Genomic DNA, 22,855 nt, shown 5'->3' with positions numbered 1-22,855 from the left:
TAGCACACCCAACTACCTCATCCCCATATTGTTATTTGTTTTGCGCTTTTGCACCCCAGTATGTCTACTTGCACATCATCATCTGCACATCTATCACTCCAGTGTTAATGCTAAATTGTTGCACTGCTTTGCTTTATCTTGGCCAGGTCGCAGTTGCAAATGAGAACTTGTTCTCAACTGGCCTACCTGGTGAAATAAATAAATAAATACATAAAAACACACCCTGTGAACAGTCCTATCTGCAGTGACCCCTAACAGAGTGTAAACATGAGAGATACTAGCCCGAGGGCGTCTCAATTGATTTGATGCTAACCAGAACAAAGACACAGATAAACATAATTCCCTTTGTTGTGCACTACTTTTTACCATGGTCCATAGGTCTCTGGACAAAAGTAGAACACTATATAGATAGGTGCCATTTGGGACACATTCCAAAGGCTGAACCACAACAGAAAGCCCCTTTATACTAGCGATTAATCAAAACCGTAGTTTGACTGTTGTACTGCTAAAGTTCCTTCATGATGAACATTGTCCATGTAATGACCTGCTACTGAAGGAAACAGTCTAGCTTACACAAAGAGATAGGTATGCACATATTTATACACATGCACACACACGTCACAACTCATTATGTAGCTTGTGTCTCCACCTTGTCAGAGGGTAAACAATCTCTTCCCCTCTCCTCCCCTCTCCCTCTCCCTCCCCTTCTCCCCTCTGCCCACTTCAAACTATCTCTCTCCTCCCCCGCTTCACTCCATCTTTCTGTCCATCTCCCCCTCCATCTCTCTCCATTCCCACTCCATCTCTCCCTCCATCTCCCCTCTGCCCACATCATACTGAACATAAATGACATGGTTGAGCTTGCTGTGACTGATTGCCTGGTCTCAAACAGTTTATCATTGCTCTTGACAGATCTTAGCACCAACTACTCTAGCTAACTGATATTGCTACAGTTGTTATAGGGGGTCCTAGGGGTCCTAGGCCTAGCTAAATGGCCTGATAGCTGATTCAAGGTGTGCACCTACATGAGAAGTCCGGGCATACGGACCATGTTGTATGCATGTGCCCAGGCAACAGCCACCTTACTTGGGTTCAGGGTCAGCTCAGTCTTGAGTCCTTGGTCGGCCAGCACAATCGGATTACAATTTGTTCAGTTCTTGGTGAAGAAAATGTATTCATACAAAAAGGAAAGTACACAAAGGCATGCCCAAAAAAATGAAAGATTCAGACCTGGCAGAGCACAGCACCTGACCCGGTTGGTACTGCCACCTGGGGATAGAGTGTAGAAGTGGTAGTGTAGTGTCTAATTGTGCTCCAAATAAATAAACTACCTAACTTATTCCATAACACTAGACAAGGAAAAACCGTCCCTGATTCATTGGAAATGTTATTTGGACTATTTTATCAGCTCTTGACACAGGAGCAGGAAGTGCACAACAAACTAATGGCATAGTGGGTGTTATGTCTCGAGTGGAACAAACTCAACCCGTCAGAGTGGTGCTAACTAATTAACTAGAGATTCTGATTTATTGCATGTATTGTTCCAGCACAGTCAAGAGTGTTGAGTCAGAACACTCCCTCGCAAGTGTTCTTTGAGAGTGTCTGAGGGGACATTGATTTAGTATTTTAGTCATAGAGACTGGACTGCTGTTGTATTCAATAATAACTATGAGAAGAAGACAAGCTTTCTAGTGATAGATTTTCCTTTATGTACCTTTCAAAGGCAATGTTTTCGGCATTCGCAGAGACCGCAACCACGGTATAACACTGCTTATGTCTGCTCAATCTGAAATTACCTTTAAATGTCATTCAGGCTATTACGAGGATCTTCCGCAGTCCGGATTGGGTTCAGGCCTAACTGCCCATGTTCTGAGAAATGGGGAAGAGGTTATTGTTGATATTGTTGTTATGCTATGTAGTTTTTGTTGGGTTTATCTTTTTCTGATAATGCTACTGGCACAGACGCACGCACGCACGCACGCACGCACGCACGCACGCACGCACGCACACACACACACGTGTTTGAGGACACTCCATACCTCCATCACAGATGTAGGTGTTAAATTGACACATACAAACAAGCACTTGATCACAGCTTTATGTTGCAGCTAATCCGTTCCACTGAAAGGTACTGTATACAATCACCATGGGATATGATATCTGTGGGAATGTCAGGGAAGGGAATGCAACTTTATTGCTTTTCAAACTCAATGTAGTTCAGATACAGGGAATGTTTGTTACTTTCTGAGTCTGTCTTTACCGAATGAATAAAATGCCTACAAGTTTTGGTTAGAATAACTGAGGCCTAATAGATCAAATGTAGACAACGTGTTTTGTGGATTTAGAGGTTTTTTGGGGGGGTGTTTTGGCCATAGGATTAGATAGGATTAGATTTGGATATTATATTTCTATGTTTTTGTTCATGGATGTCCCTTTTAGTAAATTTATTTCTATGGTTATGTCCATAGATGACTGTTCTAGTCATTGTCTTTCTATGTTTTTGTCTTCCTAGTTTAGAACTCTTATTCTGCTCCTTTTTCATCTCCAAAAGGTGTTTCAGGTCTACGTTGATGAATGGGACCCATAACTGTGGGCTGCGTCCTTCAATTGAACTTTAATTCAAATGTGCATCAATCATTTCTCTGCACGCTGTTCCATGGTAGATACTCAGAGTGAGCAAGCTTTGAGTTTTGTCCTTGTGGCAGCTCCACCGGTTTTTGAGAGTGAGAGAATATGTGTGTGTGTGTGTGTGTGTGTGTGTGTGTGTGTGTGTGTGTGTGTGTGTGTGTGTGTGTGTGTGTGTGTGTGTGTGTGTGTGTGTGTGTGTGTGCACGTTCGTTCGTGTGTGTGCATTCGTGTGTGCTTGCATGCATGCTCTTTGCGAATATGTGTCCAAATGTGTAGATGTGTGTTAGGCCTTCTCCCGTATTCACTGTGAAGGGGTAAACAGACAGACAGACAGATATAGGAACCACGGCTCACATGAAAGAGAGCCTCTCGCCTTGATGCAGTAAACATGCCCTCCCCTCGCTCGCCCTTCTGCCTCTCTAAAATGTATTGTCTGCCGTAGCATGCCAAATAGCATGGCACGAGGCAGGAACTACAAACTGTACAACAGTCAACAATGAGAGAGATGTTCATTTGTATTGTTTATTTCACTTTTGTATATTATCTACTTCACTTGCTTTGGCAATGTTAACAGGTGTTTCCCATGCCAATAAAGCGACAGAAAGGGGAGAACGATGGAGACTGAGGCTAAAAACACATTCTTTCAGTAGCCTCAGTTTGAATTAATGAAAGTCTGAACGTTAGCTTAGATTCATCCTGTGTGAGTAGTCAGTGGGAATCTGTTTCCTCTCAGTGACTGTGACTAAAGTTTTTGTTAGGTGATGATTGTGTTGTGTGGTATACCATGAACAAGATGGAGAGACAGAGTGAGAAAGACAGAGAGAACCAGAGAGAGAGAAGGGGATATATGGAGAGAGATGAGATAGATGGGGATAGATGGAGAGATATGGGGATAGATGGAGAGATATGGGGATAGATGGAGAGATATGGGGATAGATGGAGAGAGATGGGGATAGATGGAGAGATATGGGGATAGATGGAGAGAGATGGGGATAGATGGAGAGATATGGGGATAGATTGAGAGATATGGGGATAGATGGATAGATGGAGAGATATGGGGATAGATGGAGAGAGATGGATAAAGAAGGGGATAAATGGAGAGAGATGGATAAAGAAGGGGATAGATGGAGAGAGAAGGGGATAGATGGAGAGAGATGAGATAGATGGGGATAGATGGAAAAAGATGGAGAGATGGAAATAGATGGAGAGAGATGGATAAAGAAGGGGATAGATGGAGATAGATAGAGAGAGAGATGAGATAGATGGAGAGAGAAGGGGATAGGTGGAAAAAGATGGAGAGATATGGGGATAGATGGAGAGATATGGGGATAGATGGAGAGAGAAGGGGATAGCTGGAGCACAGGGAGGTGATAATGCCAGAATAAGAGTTGACAGTGATGCTAGAATAGGAGTTGACAGTGATGCTAGAATAAGAGTTGACAGTGATGCTAGAATATGAGTTGACAGTTGAAGATGAGAGTCAGACCACCTTCAGTCTGATCTTTTCCCAGTTTCCCTGGCTGGGCTGAGAAACAGAACCATCCCCAATGTCAGCCCCCAATACAACTACAGTGGACATAGGACATGCATGCTACATCAAACAGACACAGTTGTCCTCAGATGTCTGATATAGCATGTAGCATGTTGGATGCAGTTGTCATTGGATGTCGGATGTAGTTTGTATGTATGTAGCTAATATGTAACAGGGTTTTATCCACTTCCTCTCTCCTCCCCTTCCTCTCTCCTCCCCTTCCTCTCTCCTCCCCTTCCTCTCTCCTCCCTTTCCCCACTCCCGCTTCTTCCTCTCTCCTCCCCTTCCTCTCTCCTCCCCTTCCTCTCTCCTTCCTTCTCCCCCTCTCCTCCCCTTCCTCTCTCCTCCCCTTCCTCTCTCCCTCCTTCTCCCCCTCTCCTTCCTTCTCCCTCTCTCCCGCTCCTTCCTCTCTCCTCCCCTTCCTCTCTCCTCCCCTTCCTCTCTCCTCTCCTCCCCTTCCTCTCTCCCTCCTTCTCCCCCTCTCCTTCCTTCTCCCTCTCTCCGATCACCTTCCTCTTTGTGTTTGCAGCAGGCAACCCCTCTCATTAGTCAGAATCAGTATGGCCCAATCATGATTTACATATCTCATTATGCCCTAATCATGAACCAGATATCTCATTAGCTGCCACATGGATGAGCGGACAACTTGAAGTGTGTTTGTTCTTATTTTCCATCTACTTAGTGATGATGAGGACATCAGAGCGAAATGGAGATAAAGCTTACTGGTGGTCTCCATTCAGATACCATCTGATTTTCTGTTTTTGTTAAATATCTGTTTTAAACAAACCAATCACCTGGCCCTGCTGTCTGAATCAGCTCTGTAGCTCAGCAGATTCAGGTTAACAACCTCCTCATTGGCAGTCATTCCTAAAGCAAGACAGTGGGACATGATCCGAGATCACTATCTTCCAGTCCTACACTATCTTCCAGCCCTACACTATCTTCTAGTCCTACACTATCTTCTAGTCCTACACTATCTTCTAGCCCTACACTATCTTCTAGTCCTACACTATCTTCTAGTCCTACACTATCTTCTAGCCCTACACTATCTTCTAGTCCTACACTATCTTCGAGTCCTACACTACCTTCTAGTCCTACACTACCTTCTAGTCCTACACTATCTTCTAGCCCTACACTATCTTCTAGTCCTACACTATCTTCTAGTCCTACACTATCTTCTAGTCCTACACTACCTTCTAGTCCTACACTATCTTCTAGCCCTACACTATCTTCTAGCCCTACACTATCTTCTAATCCTACACTATCTTGTAGCCCTACACTATCTTGTAGCCCTACACTATTGTCATGACGTTGCCCTCTTTGGGTATAGCAAGCCCCATTCCCCTCTCCCTGCCTACCCCTTTCCTCCTTCAACTATGCTGCTGTGGTCAGAGAGATGTCGTAAATTACTGAGGATCTCCTCTGTCTCTTTCCCTCTATTTCCAGGTCTCCAGTCTCTGCTCCCTGCCCTGGCCTTGTTATAGGCAGCCCACCACTAGTAGTAAAGCCTCCCTCTCATCTCCCTCAAGAGGTTGAAAAGTCTGCCTTCCCTCCTCCCCACCCACCTCTTCTTGAAGTACCCTCTGGGCTATAACAGCTGGCCTTGAGAGAGACCGAGACAGAGAGAGAGAGACAGAGAGTGAGAGTGAGAGTGAGAGAGTTTTAAATAATCCTAATTGGGTCTGGGGGCCCACCACACAATAAATACTCATGCAAAACCACAGTTACATATCAATTAAAAACACAACTCCAATTCCTCCTCCACAGTAACTAAACACAACAGCCTCTGAATACCCCATATACTCAAAAACAGATCAATATTGTTGACAAGTTAAATAATAGGCAAACTAAACCCTTAGTCTCGCTGCCAACATTTCCTCCAGCATTCCCACCAAATCCACAGACCCCCTGTCTTCCATATCGCTAATTTTGCTGCCCCTAACGCAAACTTAAGCAACAAAACTACACCCTTTTGACTGAACCTGTACTTTGGCCCAAATATATACAGTTGGGAAGAGAAAGCCTCTACCAACGTTGAGAACCAATCAGTGATCAGTTCAATCATCCTGACCAACCTGGGACACAGTAAAAACAGATGTGCCAGAGTTTCAGACTCAGCACAGAATGGACACCGCTCCCCAACAGTAGGGTCCAGGTGTACCAGATGCATGTTGGTGGCTATAGCTCCATGTATTATCCTCCATTTGAGGTCAGCTGTCCTCTTATCAATAGGCAGTTTGTATAATGATCACCAACAGCCTTTTGGAAAGGCACCTGGACCAAGCACACCCGCCCACCTCGTCGATTTTACCCCCTCCAGGGAAGAGGCATGGGACACCTTTACACATATTCTGTACATGGCCTTCTTTCCCACCTCCTTGAACTTCCCCAGCTCCGGGGTATCGAAGGAAAGCAGCATCCCCACGTACTCCTCGAATGCCCCCATCGCAGCACTATCAATCAGTGCAGGGAACACATAATCCAGACCGTCCTTTCACCAATCAGAATTGGAAGTGTCAGTCACATACTGCAGATGAAGCCCTGGCAAGGAATCGCAGACCTCAGCGACGACCTTCCTCAGTAGGCGGGATGATCGGATCCCCGCTCTTTCTCCCAGCTCCTCCAACGATCTGCTCCTGCTCCGGATCAGATGACCCAGCTTGGTACACCCCACGCCTAATAGGCATGAACGTAGGCTGGCTGAACCCAAAATACGGGACTGAATGGCAGTGTTGTGAAAAAGAGGCTCTTCAAAAAGCCACATCCCTGGTGGCGTGCAGGCCTTACGGGACTTGAGAAGGACTCTCCAAGCCTGCATAACATACTCCAGGCAAATCACCCCCCTCCAGCTTTAAGAGGAAAAGGTGCTTGTCTAAGCCCAAACAGCCCGCTCTCCTCATCAATGTGTAGGCAGTTTCAACCCAGCTAGAACCGTCTCTGTACAACAGTCTCTGGGCTGCTTGAAGCCGGAAAGCCATGATTCTAGAGGAAATGTCCACCAGGCCTTGCCCACCCTCGTGCAGTGGCAGGTACAGGGTTGCAGCTTTAATCCAGTGTTGTCCAGACCAGAATAAATTCTGCCCCACTGAAGCCCCCCTGGTAACCGTGGAGCGGACCCCGTCTGAAGCCCCCGTGGTAACCGTGGAGCAGACCCCGTCTGAAGCCCCCCTGGTAACCGTGGAGCGGACCCCGTCTGAAGCCCCCCTGGTAACCATGGAGTGGACCCCGTCTGAAGCCCCCCTGGTAACCGTGGAGCGGACCCCGTCTGAAGCCCCCCTGGTAACCGTGGAGCGGACCCCGTCTGAAGCCCCCCTGGTAACCATGGAACGGACCCCGTTTGAAGCCCCCCTGGTAACCGTGGAGCGGACCCCGTCTGAAGCTGACCTGCCCACAGCGCTTCACTCTTTCCCCAATTGACTCTAGCTGAGGAGGCCCCCTCATACACCTTTAAAGTGTTTGAGAGAACCTTAACATCCTCACCCCCTGTAATAAAACTGTCACGTCATCTGCATATGCAGACAGTGCTTTGCGGGACCCTTAATTACACCTGGCACAGAGAAACCAGTAAGCTTCGCTCTTAAAAAACAAAGCAGTGGTTCAATCGCCAGACTATATACAGTAACTGCCCTGAAATTGGGCATCCCTGCCTGATGCCCCTTTGGACAGGGATGGGGCAACTCAAACCACCACCAACCTTCACCTTACACGAGGCCCCAGCATACAGTAAATTCATCCAAGACAAAAAACATCCCCAAACCCAAAGGCTTTCATTGTTTTAAACAAGTACTGGTGGTCCACACGATCAAAAGCCTTCTCCTGATCCAAAGAAAGTAAACCCACATTTACATCAGACAGTTTATAAATGTCTAAAACATCTCTTATCAGAAACAAGTTGTCAACAACAGAGCGATCAGGTACACAGTAGGACTGGTCCTTGTGGACCAACAATCCCAGATACTCTTTCAACCTGTTTGAGAGACATTTAGAAACAATTTTGTATTCAGCGCACAGCAAAGCAACAGGTCTTCAATTTTTTTATGAGAGCCAAATCCCCCTTTTTGGCAACAGTGAAAGCACCGCACGTTGACAGGATACAGGAAGAGAACCCTCATGAAAAGATTCACACACCACTTCATAAAAATCCTCCCCTATAGACCCCGAAAAGTGTGTATAAAACTCAGATGGTAAACCATCGATGCCAGGGGCTCGGCCTGTTGAGAGCTGCATAACAGCTGTGGACAGCTCTTGCAGTGTAATGTCAGAGTCAAATGCGACTCTCTGCTCAGGTCCCAATTGAGGAAGACCGTGTAACAACTGTTCAGTACACAGAGTCACAATCCTCCGCCTTATAAAGGGCCGAGTAGAAATCCACGGCATGTTGACGCATTTCACTGTCATCCGTGGTCACCTTCCCATCAGGGAGACAAAGGCAGACCATGTGTTTACGTTGCAATGTCGACAGTCCTAGGTTTTTTTTTAAAGCGCTAGGAGCATCCATGTCCTTGAGGGAGGCGAAACGAGACCTAATCAAGGCACCCTTCACTCTTTCATGCAGAAACAACCTCAGTTCATGTCTCTTGTCCTGTAAGTTCATAACTAGTCCAGCGTCGTTCTGAGTGAGCAGCTTCAATTCAATAGACTTGATGTCCTGTTCAAGGGCCTTGATAGTCTCTTTCACTTCAATTTGTGACAGAGCAGTATACTGTTGACAAAATAATCGTATTTGGGCCTTCCCAACCTCCCACCATTGTCTCAAGGACTCAAAATGCCCTTTTATAACCCTCCATTTTTCCCAAAACAACAAAAACCTGTCACAAAACATGACATCATGTAACAATTTAACATTAAAATACCAGTAAGGTGATGACCTTTGTGGACAGGACAAGTGAATATCAACAGTAACAATATGATGATCAGAGAAACCCACAGGAGTAATGGCACACGTTCCAACCCTACTACAGTACTGCTCAGATACATACAACCTGTCTAACCTTGCTGCACTGACACGACCTTCATTAATTTTTATCCATGTGTACCGCCTAACTTTTGCATTCCTTACTCTCCACACATCAGAAAGCTCAAACTCAGTTAATAGGCCAGACAGGCAAGTGGCTCACAGCAGGTGAGGTTCTTCAGTGGTGCGATCAACAGTAAAATCCACTGTACAGTTCCAGTCACCCTCTAAAACCATACACCCCTCTTGGTCACACTGTCTTAAGGTTTCCTTTATTTGATCAAATACAGCAATACGCTCTGTACCCTCATTAGGAGCATAAACATTCCAAAAAAAGAATAATAATAACATCCACCTTGACCAATAAAACCTGACCCTTGACAATCTCTGTTGTAGATACCACAGTCACAACTAAACCTGAGGAAAACAAGATTGCCACCCCAGCACTGAAATTAGTACCGTGACTGAGTACATGCTGCCCCTCCCACCACATACCCCAGTCAACCTCATTTTCCTCATCACTATGTGTCTCCTGTAAGAAAACTACATTAAGCCTTTTCTGTTTTATTACTTCTAATACCCAAGCCCTTTAATTCCTGTCCCTTCCCCCATTAATATTGAGAGAACCTACCCTTAGTACCTCCATATAGAAAAGAGAAAAGAAAAGCAGAAGAAACCACAGAGAAACCAAAGAGAAAAAAGACACCCTATGAAGCATGATCATCATCATTATTTTAATCTTCTCTTAACCTGACCACATTTCCCACCACCTTTTGCAGCTGCAACAGCAGTAATACATTTGCTCAAGCGAAACCGCTTCTTCTCACTCAATTGGTCTAACCCCACAGTCCTCTGTAACATCACAGCTGACCTCACAAACTTATCAACATCAAAATAATCTGCCAATTTGACAGATTTCCCAAAAGTCTGATCCACAAACCCATTTACCTCCTCTAGATCGTAAATTGAGTCCTCACCAGCTGCTATCATATCAAAAGAGGTATCCATATCCTTCTCCTGATCCTCAGCTGAGGCCACAGACAACTGACTCCCCTCTACCACATCCCTTTCAACACTCCCCACTTGCACCCCATCACTTGTACCAGGCATCTCCTCCACTACCTAGGAGACTAGCCCCACCTGAACCTCATTACTCGTAGTGGGCATCTCCTCCACTACCTGGGAGCCTAGCTCCACATGAACCACAGAACTCGTAGTGGGCATCTCCTCCACTACCTGGGAGCCTAGCTCCACATGAACCTCATTACTCGTAGTGGGAACCTCCTCCACTACCTGGGAGCCTAGCTCCACCTGAACCCCAGAACTCGTAGTGGGCATCTCCTCCACTACCTGGGAGCCTAGCTCCACATGAACCCCAGCACTCGTAGTGGGCATCTCCTCCACTCCCTGGGAGCCTAGCTCCACATGAACCCCCCCCCCCCCCCCTTTACCCCAGCACTCGTACTGGGCACCTCCTCCACTACCTGGGAGCCTAGCTCCACATGAACCCCCTCCTTTACCCCAGAACTCATACTGGGCACCTGCTCACCAGTCTGAGGAACTGGCTCTTCAGATACATCCTTACCTTCTACAACAATATTTTTCTGCTGCATAACATTTCCCTCTAATACAAATTGCAACTCCTTAACCTTAATTGAACTGGCGAACTTACCAAAGCGCAATAACTCGCTCTCCAATAGCTCATTTGGAATAAACAGTGGTACATTTGAAATCGTTACCCTTGTTGACGGAGAAAAAAGCGGCGTAACTTGAATAAACATTCCTTTAAGAAATACCCCATGCTCAACCATCCGATCAACAAGACTCTCTTCTTTAAGAAGTACACCATGCTCAACCATCCGATCAACAAGACTCTCTTCTTTAAGAAGTACACTATGCTCAACCATACGATCTACAAGACACTCTTCTTTAAGAAGTACACCATGCTCAACCATACGATCTACAACACACTCTTCTTTAAGAAGTACACCATGCTCAACCACACGATCAACAAGACACTCTTCTTTAAGAAGTACACCATGCTCAACCATACAATCTACAAGACACTCTTCTTTAAGAAGTACACCATGCTCAACCATACGATCTACAACACACTCTTCTTTAAGAAGTACACCATGCTCAACCATACGATCTACAAGACACTCTTCTTTAAGAAGTACACCATGCTCAACCATACGATCTACAAGACACTCTTCTTTAAGAAGTACGGCGACCAGAAACTCCTACACTGTGACAGTAGCTTCAGTAACACACCTAAAGCCGTGCCGAAGTGACAGGGACGGCATCCCAGAGAGAGAGAGAGAGAGAGAGAGAGATTTTTTACTCAAGTGTTAACATAAAAAATGACACACTGCCTTTTCAGAAATGAAACAACAAATGTAATTCCTAAACAAAAATAAATACATAACATATACATTCAACTTATTTCAGCAGCAAAAAATAATTTCCCCTCTACAAAACAAAGCGCTCCTTCGTAGGCCCACTTCTCCTCAAATAATAGGAGATCTTTTACAGCTGAAAATAACTCAAAATCTACTGTTATTCTTGCTTTCACTAAACCTTTAAAAACACATCTTACATCCTGCCCATATCCCGTTTCTATCTTATGTTTCCTACTCAGAAAAATTGACATCTTAGCTTCATCTTAAAATTTAACATTTGACATTTTCTTTTCTGTTGTTTACTATATTGAAACCCCAAAATAAAAACAGTGTTATTGAAAAACTCCCCTACAGCTTTAAACAAAGATTCCAGCATTTCCAATAGAGGTTTTATCCTCTCACACTCCATAAAACAGTGAAAAATGGTTTCTCTTATATTACAAAAAGGACATCCATCTCTAACATCTGAGTTAATAACAGATACAAAAGCATTAACTGCAATGATGCCATGTAAAACCCTCCATTGCATATCACCAGTACCCTTTTGTAACGGTGGTTTGTACAGTGCTCTCCATGCTGGCTTTACCTTGTCATCAATGCCCAATTTTACCCTCCATGGAGTATCTTTTCTATTTTTCAATTTATCTTCATTCAACACCTTGACACACCCCCTATACAATTCCTTCCCATTCACCTCATCCAAACCCACCTCCTCCAACCCTCTCAAATCCAGCAATAACGCCTATCTTTCTGACTCTGGGATATTTGGTGTAATCCCTAGTTTTGGAAATGAGACGTCTTCATCTTGCACCTTCTTCTTGTGGCTACTAAGCATACCCTATTCTTCCGCTGACAGAGCCTTCCTACAGCTCCCCAGCATTTGTCCGACAATCCTTTCCGACCTCATCCCCAAATGTTCTGCCACCCGTCTTCCATCCATTAAGGCGGGCCCAGCCATGGCCATTAACTGTCTTAAGGTGATGATTTTCCCCTTCACCAGAATCTTGGAGAAATGTGGAACAGCTGCAGTTGTACAATCCAGTCTTGCCCCAATACACCAGAGGTTCCTCCAACAGCCAATGCACTGACTCCGCTGAAGTTCTTCTGGACACCTTCATTACGCTCCACACTCTGAGAAGGCCTCTGTAAAACGGAGGTACTCCCTCCCTAGAAATCTGGCTACTATCAACCAGAAATAAAGCCTTCTTTAAACCTAATCCTCCAACCCGCTGTAATATAAGACCTGCCACCCCTCTCCACACCACATTTTCCGGTCCATAAAGCAACCTTTGAATAAACTGAAACCGGAAAGCAGCAGCCCTACTAGCAAGATGTACAAGACCTTGTCCCCCCTCCTCTTTTGACAAATACAAAACACTTTGTGGAACCCAGTGATATTTATCCCAAAAGAAATCCACAATAATTGCCTGTATCTTAGCCAGAAGGCCAGATGGTGGTTCTAAAACTGACAACCGATGCCACAGTGCAGAGGCAATCACATTGTTAACTATAATAGTGCGCCCCCTATATGACATACGAGATAGTAACCAACGCCATCTCCTCATCCTCCCTTCCACCATTTCAACCACCCCACTCCAATTTTTTTCCATAGTCCCCTCATCTCCTAGGTACACTCCAAGATACTTAAAACCTCCCTTACACCATTCTAGCCCCCCTGGCAAAGCCATGATCCCTCCAGACCATTCTCCAATCTGTAAAGCACAACTCTTTTCCCAATTTACCTTTGCAGAGGATATTCCCCTAAAACGATCAACCATTAGACTCAAACTATCCACCTCCGCTTGATTTTTCACTAGCACAACTACATCATCAGCATAGGCTGAAAGACGAATAGGAGGAATATCCTCTGAAAGGCACACCCCTGCAATGCGACTTCTAATGCTATTTAGTAGTGGCTCTATAGCAATAGCATATAACATCCCAGACATAGAACATCCCTGCCTAATACCTCTACACACTTTAAAAGGAGCACTCAAACCACCGTTAACTTTCAATACACTTTCAATGTCACCATATATCACCTTTATCATGGCAATAAAACCAGAGCTGAACCCAAACGCCTCAAATGTGTGCCATAAATATTGATGTTCAACTCGGTCAAATGCCTTTTCCTGATCAATTGAAATTAGACCAGCATCCAACCCAATAGCCCTAGAGACGTCCAAAAAATCACAAATCAGAGAAATGTTATCCCCTATCTGCCTGCCAGGAACACAGTAGGACTGATCCGTATGTATGATTTGCCCCATCACCTCCCTCAGCCTGTTGGACAAAGCCTTTGACAATATTTTATAATCAGTACACAATAAAGCCACCGGCCTCCAGTTCTTCACCTCCCTCAGGTCACCCTTTTTAGGCAGTAGGGTGAGGACAGCCCTTCTGCAGCTTATTGGTAGTAACCCTCCGGTTAAACTATCATTAGCTACTTCTAACCAATCCTCTCCCAACATAGCCCAAAAAGACTTAAAAAAGTAAACGGGAAGCCCATGAATGCCTGGTGCCCTTCCATTTTCCATGCCTTTTAATGCAGTGTATAAATCCTGCAAAGACAATGGTTGCTCAAGCTCAACCTGAGCTTCTGCAGGCACCTTTGGGAGCCCATCAAAGAACTGCTGTGTCACTGTTTTGTCCTCTTTGTACTCACACTTGTAGAGCTCAGCATAGAACTCTACTGCCCTCTTTCTAATTTCACTAGGGCTAGTGAGCTCTTGTCCAACAGCTGATTTGAGACAATGAATAATTTTTCTTTGTCCATTCTTTTTCTCTAAACCAAAGAAAAATTTGGATGTGGCATCCATTTCAGATATGCCCTGAAATGTACTTCTCACCAGTGCCCCCTGTGCTCTGATACCCAGCAGATCTGCCAATGCAGCTTTTCTCCTCTTGAGGGCCTGAGTATGGCCTCGATCTCCTGTGGTCTCAACCAACGTCATGAGTTCCACTATTTCAATCTCTAGGGCTTTCATTGATCTGGTGATATCCTTGGTGACATTCCTCGTGTATTGATTACAAAATTGTTGAATCTGGATTTTCCCTATATCCCACCATTGTTGAAGGGACACAAAACTGGCCTTTTGAGACCTCCACCTCTCCCCAAAAAAACTGAAACAATTCCTGAAGTGAGCATCACTCAATAAAGTTATATTAAAATGCCAGTGTGCGCTTTTAGGTTTTACATCGTTAATGAACACCACCTCTGTTATTAAACAATGATCAGAAAATCCCACTGGAGTTATCACACTTGATTTACAGACCTGAGATTGATGCTCAAAAACATAAAACCTATCTAACCTGGCCATAGAGATGATGTTCTCTCTCACATGCGCCCAGGTGTACTGCCTTGTTCCTCCATGTTGACTCCGCCAAATATCACACAGTTCATTTGTTACAATAAGGCGTTTTAAAAACGTCCTTGAGGCTATATGAGGTTCTTGGTGATTTCTATCTAAATCACTAACTGTGCAGTTAAAATCCCCAGCAATAAACAAATAATCTTCTTTGTTACATTTCTCAATGGTATTTGATAATGTCTCTAAAAAACATACCCTCTCAACTGTCACCACTGGGGCATATACATTTATCAGACACATATTGATGTTTTCATACCTTGCTCTAACTTTTAATAACCTCCCCTCAACTACCTCTTCAACCTCATATGACAAAGGCAAAAACCCTTTTGAGAACAAGATAACCACACCCCCACTTTTTGAGTTTTTATGACTACACACCACTGTCCCCCCCCACTCCTGTTGCCACATAACTTCATTTTCCAAATTACTATGCGTTTCTTGTAGAAAAATTATGTCACTTCCCTTTCCCCTCATTAACTCATACACCATGGCTCTTTTTTTAACATCTCTTGCCCCATTTACGTTTAAAGAAGAGATCTTAAAACTGCTCATGGATAAGAAAAAAATACAGAGGAAGATACAGCCACCACATCTCTTTACAGAGTTAAAACTGCAACTGAACATTTTCTTTAGAATTTGCATCACTTATTACTCTCGTGACCACTTTCTTGAGTCTAGCAATTTCAGGGCTTTTCAAACCTCCCCCTGTAATTTTTGACATCAGAAACTTTGCTGATTCAATAAACAATTCACGTTCAGGGAAAAAATCAGTTACATTGTAATCTTGCATATATTTCTTCCCTTTTGTCAACTTCAGAAATTGACGTATCTTCTCGATCCCATACCTCCCTTCCACCCCATCTATCTCACTATATTGTTGTGACGCGTCAGATGACTCACTCTCGCTATCCTCCCCAGAAGAAAACCCCATCTCTACAACCTGTTCATCTTCACCTGATTTAGCGACGGCAGTCGCAATCTCACCTACTGTTTCCCCTCCCTCTTTGTTCTGATCTACCACAATTGCCCCCGTATCCACAATGCCTTCCTCTCCTACTTTTCCAACCACATCTGCCCACCTTCTCTCTTCCCCTACACCTGTAGTATTTTCATCCCTTCGCTGTGGTACGTTAGTTGCACCCGCACTAAAGCTACTACCAGGCTCAGCGCGTTCATTCTCGGGACAATTACGCACCAAATGCCCCTCTCTTCCACATCCAAAACATTTCATTGATTCAGTAGATGCATAGAAGACATAATCAAATCCATCAATCTTAAAACTAAACGCTAAATTCAGTTCATCTCCTTCCTTTTTGAAAATCATATGCACTTGTCTCCTATGAGACACGACATGTTTCAACAACGGAGATTTGCATCCAAAAAGAACCTTCTTTATTGTAGATACGATTTGACCATGGCGAGATAACTCTCGCTCTAACACTTCATCTCTAACAAATGGTGGCACGTTAGAAAGCATAACTTTCTTCACCGGATTCATAAGCGGAAATACCGGCGTCTGTGTCTCCCGCAACACAACACCCCTCTCAACTATCTTATTCACCTTTTCAATTGAATCTAAGAATATCACTACAGCGCTATTCATCCTTGAGGCTGATTTGATGCTATCATACCCAATGATAGCACCCACAGCCAAGCTACATTCTTCCACTGAACACCCAGCCGCAGCAGGATTTTTTACTCCATGCCTCCGACTAAGTTTTTCAAACTCTACACTTCCGCGAGTGGCCATTGCAACCAGCCCCACCCGCTGGTTGTGCCCTCGCGAAAAACCAACCTCAAAGATCCCACCACCCCTATACGTGCTTAGTGATAGTTAAACAATATACCCTTAAAACAACTAAACTAATCAATATATATATATGTACATACCAAAACCCAATAGAGTGAAAATAAATTCCATTCGTTCTCACAATCACTCCTGCTTGACGACTCACTCCCAGCATGCACTCCGAGAGAGAGAGAGAGAGAGAGAGACAGACAGACAGACAGACAGACCAGACAGACCAGGACAGGACAGGACAGGACAGGACATGACAGGTTAGGACAGGACAGGACAGACAGACAGACAGACGTCTGTTAGCTGTGTATGTACTGGCTAAATGAGTGTAGGAGTTCCACTGGGAAGGAGCTTTTCCATAATATCAAGCAGAAATTGATCGAAGGAGAATGTCAGAGGGGGATTGTTAAAGAGTTATATAAGATATCAAGCACTCGGTAGTAATATGCTGTTGCATAAACTACAAACAGAATGAACAGAGTGAAAAAACACAGAGTTATTAAAACATGTTTTTAATGATTGTAAGAACAATTCTAAAGTGGGCATGCATTAATAGTGCTGATAATATTGCTGATAATACTGCTGATAATAGTAATGGATTCTATATCTCTTCATGAGGCCTAGGAAATGCTACCTTCCTTTTAAACTTTCTGTTGAAGTCGATGATGATGAAACATGTAGAAACTAAACTATGGCAAATCAATACACTTCCTTACAGAATGTCCACTCCAATATTCCAACCAATCACTGCATGGCCACTATAATCACTATAATCACAAAAACCCAGAGATAGACCATGCATGCATTTCAAATGGCACTCTATTCACTATATAGTGCTCTGTATATATTGCATCCAATATATGCGCCCAGGTCAAAACTAGTGCCCTACTGTATATAGGGAATAGGGTACCATTTGGGACAGGTCTCATGCACGGGGTTCCATTCTCTCTAAGCAGTGACGATGATCTCATGATTGCCATATTGTCGTTGAAAGCAGGATCTAAGGTGGAGGTCCAACCAACCAGCCGGGTGATCTCACAAAGAGTTAAACACAGACTATAATTGGTGTAATTTACTTCTATCTTTCCATTTAAACACCAGTAGTGTGCTTTAGAAAAAAAGAAAAAAAAATCACTGCTTTTCAATTTCGATATTACCATCTCATCAAGAGTGTGTGTTAAAGAAAATGAAGAGAGGCAAATATGAAAGTCGGTCTCTCAAAACTGATAGATGGAGAGGAGAAAATACACAGCTTACAGCTATTACACACTCTCTCTTTCTCTCCCTCTCTCATTTCTTAGACAAATAGAAAGAGACAGTCAGGCATCCTTCCCTATTGGTGCTAATAAGACATCGTGAGACACCAGCCTAGCTGAGTGTAGCAGGGCCTCTCTCTCTCGCTCTTCATTACAAATACGCCCTAATGGACAGCACGCTTCTTGTTCTCTCTCTCTCCATCACCCTCTTTCAGACAACCCCTTTTTTTAATGGAGGTTGACGGCTAAGCACATTGCTCCCATCGTCCATTGGATCTGAATAGGATACAATTAAAGCTACATCCATACCTTACCCATCGCTAAGTAAGTGACTGCTCCATGGGCCTCCCATTTGAAATGGCAGAGTGGAGAGTGGGAGGGAAACTGAGGGTGCGGCTATTTTTCATTCCCTAAACAGTGCATTACTTTTGACCAGACCCCTATGGGCCCAATGGGCCCTATTCAAAAGTAGTGCACTATATAGGGAATAGAATGCCATTTGGGAGGCAAGCAGTCTGACAATATGTGTGCCACTCCAGGACGTGACAACGTGCAATTAAGCTGCCATTGTCAGTCCACAATGAGCTGCCATCAAGACATTGTATGCTGGATGAATAGACTAGAGCTTTACAATTGCATCAGTGTGTGAGTTTAACAATGACCCTGCTTCTCTTAAAATGGTTACTTAATTCAAAAGGAATGCTGGGTCCAAGCTGGATGTTGCGACTCCTTTAGCCCCCAGACAGATGCGCCAATCTCTTCCACTACCAGATGAATGCTGTACAATCACCTTCTCAGTACAATCTCACTGCTTATTTTGTGATGTGTTCTAATTTGAAGGAAATACACGCTTATAGTGAGGTAATTTTCGATAGATTGGACTGAGTGATCGGGTGTGGAATAGTTACATTAAATAACTGACTTCTCGTTTAGTAAGATCATGCTATTTACCCATTATTTATGCGTTTACCCATTCCTAGCATGAGTTATCCCACGAGGATACTGCCTTGATGCCTAATAAAGTGAATGATAATGCCTCCCTAATGGCACCCTACTCCCTTTATAGTGCACTACTTTTGAACAGAGCCCTATTGGCCTTGGCCAGAAGTAGTGCACCACATAGGAAATAGGATGCCATTTGTGACACATCATAAATACTGAGCTTTTGAAACGTATTCCTAATTAGACGAGCTACTCTTCATGAGAAGAGTGCAAATGGCTTACTAGATTGCCTTATTAATCTTAATGTGTTTGTGCATCGTCAAATGCCACTTACTCAACCATCAGATGGGTTTATATCCTCATCTTTAGTACCACAACCAACATAAGGTCTCAGAGGCACACAGTACATACCGAGGTGCTGCTATGTAACTTCCCCAGTGAAAGCAAGAGGAGTGACTTCAAACCGAATTGTATATTCCCTTCTGACTCTAGGTGACTGTTTCAAAAGGACAGACAGGAAGTTAAAAACATGCTGTGTCACAGTCAATGCCCTGAAGGACCCAACGTAACTGGCCTGACTCAAACCTCCAGCCCCAAACTTTCTTTACTCAGGGTGACGTCCCTCCTGCCCACACGCAAGTATGCAGACTCTCACCTGTCCACGCACTCAGATAATGCCAGTGACTCAGCAATCTCCAGAGAACAGAACATTGCATAACTGCCCCAGCCAGCCAGTAAGATAGCACACCACACACTGAATAAGGGCAATGCAGTTTGGTTAGGAGCAATCACTGTGTTAGATCTCAAATCATATTCATCTCTGATTGAGTCAGGGACAGATTAGACTGGAGGAGATTAGCCCATAGGTTATACCTGTCTGGAGCCTGGCATACTGGTGTGTGTGCTTGGCCCGGGGTGAGATGGAGGAGGAGGCCCAGCCTCCAGTGGCAGAGAGGGTTCTAGTGTGTGTGTGTGTGTGTGGGAAGGGCGATATTATATGCGTGCTGTAATGAAAGCTCTCCGGGGGATCGGTGGAGCTGCTTAGCCGGCTTTGTGGACTCCATTCAATCATAAATGGGTGAGTCCCAAATGGAAACCTATTCCCTTTATAGTGCACTACTTTTGAACAGGGCCCATAGGGTAGTGCTCCATATAAGGAATATGTTGGCATTTGGGACGCAATAAGACATGGCATGCTGCAGCACAGGCAGGGATTTAGGAGCACTGCACTGTCGCACCAGGGAGAGATGAGAAAGGGATGAACAGGTGTAGAGAGGAGAGAGGAAGAGAGGAGAGAGGAAGCAAGGAGAGAGGGAGCAAAATAAGAGAAAACAACTTTTAATACTTTTGTTTTCTGCTACTGTCTTTCTGTTTCATTTCACACACTAATGATTAGATCAGTTGGCATTATCACACTACTAGCTGATGTAGGGCGATATGAAATTAGAGGTAGGTATTCGATGGGATAGAGAGGGTAGCGACTCAAATGGCACCCTATTCATTATGTAGTGCACTACTTTTGACTAGGACCCATGGTAGTGCACTATATAGGGGAAAGGGTGCCATTTGGAACACACAGTAGCGAGACAAATGAAAGGAAACGTATTTCTATTTGATGGCAAGCCTGACAAGGGTTAAATAAACCATGATCATTTGCTGAGCACTGTTCAAGAGATCTGAAGAGATTTATGTAATGTCAAATTGAGCATTCAACCCTTCTTTCATGAGAACGGTGTGAGTCGATCATGACGGCTAAAACCCTTTAAGTTTATTTACATTCCACTGTGGCCATCATCCTTCATATCAGGTCAAATCCATACACTTTGTCAGTGGGGCGAGCGTGTGAAAGGAGACAGGCATTGACGGATGGTTTCGAACACGACTCTATTCCCATTTTAAGGCAAATTATTTGACTCTGCCCAGGGCAGGAGGCTCACAAAATGCAGATTTAGCTGGCTGGAGTACAGTATTGGATCTCCAATGATAATGCCATAAAATGTCATATTATGTGAGGATATGCTAATGGTGAGAGAATCAGGCCTGTGGCAGAGTGGCTATAGTCTGGTGGACAGACGCCCAGGTCCTGCTCCAATACATTCAAAATCTATCCCTCCTTCCCTTATTGTAATTTAGAGAGATATTCTGTTGGCTGCAGTCTAATTTACTCTCTACCCCTCCCTCTTCCCCTCGGCTCCCCTGCCATGTATGCACGTCTGAAGGGTCTGTATAGGCATAAGCAGTGTTGTGGTGGTGCTCCCAACTTACAAATATGGAAACATCGAATAGTTGGGGCCAAGTGTGACCATTGGGAGCAATATTTGGGACCAGTTCTGACTCCCAGGAGGCTAATAGATGATGAAGATGATGCTCGGTCATGATTACTGTAAGAGGCACTCCCAACGAGATGGGCTCATATGCAAAGCAAAGAGCTGACATTTGAATGCCAGACGGATGGTTTCCTGTCGAGTTTTAGCAGAAGTTAAGAGTCACACACAGGCATGCACGCTCATGCACAGAAATAAACACCCACGTGCATACCAGAAGACACACCAAAGTCATGACACCAACAAATTAAAAGTACAGAACACGTAATTTAAATATTGTATTGATCTTTATTCATATTAAATTAAAAATATATTTTTGACAGATTCATGTAACAAAACTGCGGGAAAAGTATTTAAATGTTATAGCCTTGGGAATGGTAAAACCTTCAGTTGGAAGCAGCGCTGAAGTAGATTCAGACAATAACATCCTGTAAAGCAAAGGGATGGAAAGAGAGTAGAGCTCTCCTCCATGGAACCTCAGCCACACATCAGAGGCTCTGCTGCTACAGCTCTGTCTGATGCCTGACCCAAGACTAGGACCAGGACCAGGAACAGGTCTAGGACCAGCTCCAGGACCAGGAACAGGTCTAGGACCAGCTCCAGGACTAGGACCTGGAACAGGTCTAGGACCAGTTCCAGGACTAGGACCAGGACTAGGACCAGGACTAGGACAAGGTCTAGGACCAGCTCCAGGACTAGGACCAGGACCAGGAACAGGTCTAGGACCAGCTCCAGGACCAGGACTAGGACCAGAACTAGGACCAGGTCTAGGACCAGCTCCAGGACCAGGACTAGGGCCAGGAACAGGTCTAGAACCAGCTCCAGGACTAAGACCAGGACCAGGACTAGGACCAGGACTAGGGCCAGGAACAGGTCTAGGACCATCTCCAGGACTAAGACCAGGACCAGGACTAGGGCCAGGAACAGGACTAGGGCGAGGACCAGGACTAGGGCCAGGAACAGGACCAGGACTAGGGCCAGGACCAGGATGAAGACCAGGACCAGGACTAGGACCAGGACTTGGACCAGGGCCAGGAACAGGACTAGGGCCAGGAACAGGTCTAGGACCAGCTCCAGGACTAAAACCAGGACCAGGACTAGTACTAGGACCAGGACTAGGGCCAGGAACAGGTCTAGGACCATCTCCAGGACTAAGACCAGGACCAGGACTAGGGCCAGGAACAGGACTAGGGCGAGGACCAGGACTAGGGCCAGGAACAGGACCAGGACTAGGGCCAGGACCAGGATGAAGACCAGGACTAGGACCAGGACTTGGACCAGGGCCAGGAACAGGACTAGGGCCAGGAACAGGTATAGGACCAGCTCCAGGACTAAAACCAGGACCAGGACTAGTACTAGGACCAAGACTAAGACCAGTACTTGGACCAGGACTAGGGCCAGGAACAGGTCTAGGACAAGGACCAGACATTCTAGACTACAGTCAGATAAATCCCAATCAACCAATCAATGAAATCATGAAGAACCAATTCAATAAACCAAACCAATAACCATAGACCAACAGACTAATATGTCAATTTAAATCTACAATATAATCCAGGCAAAAAGCTATTTGGTTTACCCAATTCCACCATCAGAGAGCAGGGGTCAGGGTCTGACTGGATATACGAGGGATACCAGTAAATCTAGCA

The sequence above is a fragment of the Oncorhynchus mykiss genome, chromosome 3, assembly GCF_013265735.2.
Source record: "Oncorhynchus mykiss isolate Arlee chromosome 3, USDA_OmykA_1.1, whole genome shotgun sequence".
Lineage (NCBI taxonomy): Eukaryota > Metazoa > Chordata > Actinopteri > Salmoniformes > Salmonidae > Oncorhynchus > Oncorhynchus mykiss.
Note: the sequence above shows the minus strand (reverse complement) of the source record.